The sequence below is a fragment of the Octopus bimaculoides genome, chromosome 23 (genome assembly GCF_001194135.2).
Source record: "Octopus bimaculoides isolate UCB-OBI-ISO-001 chromosome 23, ASM119413v2, whole genome shotgun sequence".
Lineage (NCBI taxonomy): Eukaryota > Metazoa > Mollusca > Cephalopoda > Octopoda > Octopodidae > Octopus > Octopus bimaculoides.
The window spans coordinates 26,470,091-26,475,307 of NC_069003.1; the positions used below are offsets into that span (position 1 = coordinate 26,470,091).

The 5,217-nt window shown below is 37.9% G+C and overlaps 1 long non-coding RNA gene across 1 annotated transcript in view; it reads right to left on the reverse strand.

Moving 5' to 3' along the window:
• Positions 1 to 2,888: 2,888 nt before the first annotated feature.
• The window catches only part of LOC128250613 (uncharacterized), a 9,089-nt gene continuing 6,760 nt past the window's right edge, over positions 2,889 to 5,217 (reverse strand). The window contains exon 2 of the long non-coding RNA XR_008266644.1: positions 2,889 to 4,622. This is a non-coding gene — a long non-coding RNA (uncharacterized LOC128250613). The remainder of the gene's footprint in view (positions 4,623 to 5,217) is intronic.

Sequence of the window (5,217 nt, forward strand, 5' to 3'; positions counted from 1 at the left end):
TATATATATATATATATATATATATATATATATATATATATATATATATGTATATATGTATGTATATATGTACGCACTTCTATATGTGTACGTATTGTGTGTGTGTGTGTATGTGTGTGCGCGCGCGTGTGCGTGCGTGCGTGTGTATGTATTTATATAAGGTGTATGTGTGCATGCTTGTGTATGTGTGTGGGGGTGGCGGTAGTATGTTAATTGTTGACAAGGTGATATAATGGATTGGAATAATAGAGCAGGCAAATGAGCAAGAACTCAACATTTGAGAAGGAAACTGCTGCTGCTGCTGCTGGGATTGCTAGTATGGTACAGCGGCGGAGTAACAAATTAAAAATGTTTCACAACTCCAGCGAATATACCCTGGAAATATTTCTCAGCTCCACCCCACCCCCCACTGTATGTTATATATACTGGAGATGTTTCCCAACCTCAGGCGTGGCTGTGAGATTAAAAGCTTGCTTCCCAGCCACATGGTTCCGGGTTCAGTCCCACTGTGTGGCACCTTGGATACGTTGTCTTCTATTGTAACCTCAAGGCCGACCGAAGCATTGTGAGTGGATTTGGTTGGCAGAAACTGAAAGAAACGTTTGCGCGAAATGCTTAGTGGTATTTCGTCTGAGTTCAAATTCCGCCGAGGTCGACTTTGCCTTTCATCCTTTCGGGGTCGATAAATTATGTACCAGTTACGCACTGGGGTCGATGTAATCGACTTAATCCGTTTGTCTGTCCTTGTTTGTCCCCTCTATGTTTAGCCTTTTGTGGGCAATAAAGAAATAAGAAACTGAAAGAAGCCCTCGTGTGTGTGTGCGCGCGCGCGTCTGTGTGTGCGTGTGTGTGTGTGTGTGTGTGTATGTGTATGTGCGTATATGTGTGTGTGCGCGTGTGTGTGTGTGCGTGTGTACGTGTGTGCGTGTGTGTGTATTGGGAGATGTGAATGGGAGATGTAGGTCCTTTGACTTATAGAAAATAAAAAGTTACTCTATATATCATATAGAATTTGCTTTCATGTTATTTCAGAATTGCAGCCTTCGCTGCGAATTAAAGTTTCATGTTGACACTTGTTTGACAAGGACCAAGAAGCAACGCTAAAGAACTCAGCATGATGTCTCGGCTTCTCAAAATATACAGGGTCTCCCGGAAAGATTTACTTATTGATATTTCTTAATTGTTCAAAATAGATTTAAGGTAGTGTAATTAAATTTGGCTCACATGTTCTCATGTAAATTATTAATCCATTGCAGTAATTACATTTCAAAATGACCACCGTTCGCCTTGATCATTTCCTGCAAACGAGTGGTCACTGAGTTGCATGAGCGCCGTACCACCTCTTCATCCAACTTGACCTCTGAAAACAGAAATGCTTTCTTCAGATCTGACACATTTGAATAAGAGTAAGCAAAAACATTACTCTTTGAGGTGAACCAGATAGCAAAGTCCATGGAATTGATATTTGAACTTGCAGGAAGTTATGTTGTCTTGTACCAAAAAAACCACTGAACTGCTCTTTGCACCACCTCTGTGTCAAATTGGATGTGTGGGCCGGAGCTCCGTCTTGAGTGAAGATGTGTAGCAAACTCATAAGAGGCGGAGAGAAAACGTAAGTTCGTTTGCCCGAAAATCAGGGTTTTTATAACTACTCATACACGAATCCTAGAACCGTACCCCGTGAAAGACTTCTTCAACGAAGTTCAGAATTCGTATATGGGCAGTAATTTTTAACCAATGAGAAATCAATAATTTCTCGTGTTCGGGCAAACGAACTTACGTTCTCTCTCCGCCTCTTATGAGTTTGCTACATTAGCCCTTCACTAGAAAAATTCTCAAGTTGAAAGAAACGAGAAGTAAAAGGAATTAAATTTCTACATTAATTTATTATGTACATTTTTGGCATTTATAGAACATTTAGAAATAAATTCATTTCGTCGTAGAGAATTACGACTTAAATTTTATACCAACTAATCTTTCATTCTAGCTATAAGAGTTCACAACAATTCAATATTGTCGGATTTGAGTATTGAACATGGTATAAATATTAGCCGATACTCAAGAGGGTGAGTGTCGTGGATTTGAGTGGCGGTCCAACGATCACTTGAGTTAGTGTCGTGGATTTGAGTGTCAACCCAACGATCACTTGAGTGAGTGTCGTGGATTTGAGTGTCAACCCAACGATCACTGGAGAGTTTTCCGAAAATCAGGGTTTTATAACTACTCATACACGAATCATAGAACCGTAACCCCGCGAAAGACTTCTTCAACGAAGTTCAGAATTCGTATATGGGCAGTAATTTTTAACCAATGAGAAATCAATAATTTCTCATGTTCGGGCAAACGAACTTACGTTCTCTCTACGCCTCTTATGAGTTTGCTACAGATGTGTGACCCAGGGTAACACTTTCTCATTCAACATTTCCACATAAACTTCACTGTTGGCCTTAATGCCAGCATTGATGAACATCAAGGGAGACTTAGATCCATCAGATGTAACTGCGGCCCACAGCGTAAGTGAAGATGGCTTCTGATGACGCAAATGACTCCTGCTATCTTTGGGCAAGTCTTCTGCATTACGTTCCTGTCATTCTGCCAGTTCGTAACTGCCTCCACGATGAAGACCTTCTCGTCGGACCAGATCAACACTTTATTAGCGGCGCGCTAAATCTGAGCTAACATGGTTTTACCCCTGACGAGCCATTTCTTGTTGGAAGCTGCTGAAATTAACTGCCGAGGTTGTTTCTTGTATGCTGTTAGCTTTAAATGCTCTTTAAAAATCCTGTACATTGACGATTTCGAAATATCAAGAGCTTTTGCAGTTTTTCTTGTAATCCTGCGAGGATTTGGGTTCATTCGAATGAAAAATGAAAAAAATAAAGGCAGCATTTTATTTCTAAGGTAATTTTATTTCTAAGGTAATGACGCTAGTCGTTTCATTCATACATGGAAGTGAAATTCAGATCTTACATAGAAATAGGATTTTGCGCTTATTGTACAAAACATGATTTTCACTACTTAAAAACTCATGTATCATAACACACGCTCGCTTTACTTGGTGGATTCTTCCCAGCACTTCGTGGAATTTATCATATAAAAGAATTTTTTTTAAATAAAAAGGCGGTTTAACAGAGATCTGATGGAATACTATTTTGTGCAAGCGCTTTCACTTTTATACGGTTTTTAAAGCGCACGTGTTACAGAGCCAGATATATTATTTAGAGTAATTGCATAGTATTTTCAATACAAAATATATACAATGTAAGATACAAAATAAAACACAAGTGACTATGTGAGTATTCTTAAATAATTTCATGTTTCTTCAAAAGTTAGTTCTGTTTCAACATATGAACTCACATCAAGTAAGCTGCCAAACAAATACGATTATATTATAGATATTTACGAAATATCGTGGACGGATCGTGATAAGGTTTGTTTATAAAGTGGTTTTATACAGAATAGGGAAACGTCTATAAAACATTTACGATTGCCCGAATCATGAGAATAGCATCTAAAAATGAACTTACAATGTTAAACGTGTAATTTCTTTCTGCTATAGACAGAAAGTCTGAATTTTTTTAGGGAATGGGGTAGTTGATTACATCAACTTCAGTGTTCAAATGGTGTTTCTTATCTTATCGATCTCTAAAGGGTGAAAGGCAAAGTTGACCTCGGCGGTTTTTGAGCTCAGAACACAAAGAGCTGAAGTAAATACCGCTTAGCAGTTTGTCACACGTGCTAACGATACTGCCATCTCAATGCTTTGGATTGTTATATCATTAATAGAAGTGGATATTTCATAAACATGATAAAAATGTTTTTGTTTCCTTTTCTGTAAAGCGTTTTAACAAATAGCTCAGTAAATATAGAAATAAATTTGAGGGTTATATCATATGAAAATATAAAGGTGGTTAAGATGAAAAATCCCCGTGGCAATACATACTAAAATGGCTACTAGTCCACATTACTCCTGTAAATACCAAAGGGACCGGTTTCCCGGTTTTTCTAGTGTATATATATATATATATATATATATATATATATATATATATATATTCCCTTCCTGGACGGGACGCCAGTCCGTCGCATGATTACTCACTTTTACCGGCTGAGTGGACTGGAGCAACATGAAATTATGTGTTTTGCTCAAGAACACAACGCATCGCCCGGTCTAACAATCGAAACCACAATCTTACGATCATGAGTCCAACACCCCTAACCACTAAGCCGTGCGTCTCATTTACATTGAGGGTTATATCATATTAAGTAATTGTATGCTGTCAACTTAATGTGACAGTCCCCTGAAGGGAATAATACTACTGTTGGTTAGACCTAGGAAGCTGCACCGCTTCCTGTCGGCCTTAACACATTTCCTTTTTCTTTATGTTTACAAGGAAGAGACAAGCACAAGGGTAGAGGTGCTTGTCTCCCCCTTGTAAACATAAGGACACAGGAAATGTGTCAAGGCCGACAGGAAGCGGTGCAAGATGGTTCCGTGTTGTCAGGAAGGAGTTTAGTTGTTATTTCTAGCCGGGAGAGCGGCCGCATAGTAACCGTCAGGTTCTTTCTATTGTTATAGATGTTTCTGTTGTTGTTCTTCTTCTTGCTGCTGTTGCCAGTGTCTGAAATAAAAAAAATATATGATGAAATTAGATAGACAAAGACAGAGAGGGAGAACCAGAAGCAGCGGTGGATTAACCATTAAGCAAAATACGCACGTGCTTAGGGCATCAAGGAAAGGGGAGAAGCATGACAAAAATGGTAGTTGGTTTACGGCACAAATGCAATCACTTTAAACTTTTTGAAATAATATTCGAGGAGGTTTATATGATCGGGAATATAATTTCTAAGTGTTTGTGGTGTCATAATGAGGATCTGGTCATAAACTTTACAATTAAAAATAGTAGGAGAAAACTTTTCAAATATATATAAATTGGAAGTTTGGAAAAATATATATAATTTCTTATATTTTCTTATATATTTCTTATATATAGGTATTTCCTACCCTTATCGTATGGGAATGATCTCGCGATAACCGACCATTCTAACGAATATCGGGGTTTTTTTTTTGTTCTTTGAGTTCCCAGATGAATTTATTAAGGCTAGTGCTTGCTATTTTCCTTCTATCTCTAAAGGTAATTTAACATAGTACCTACCACGCTGCAATTGTATATATAGATATATACATACATATATATAGATATATACATATATATA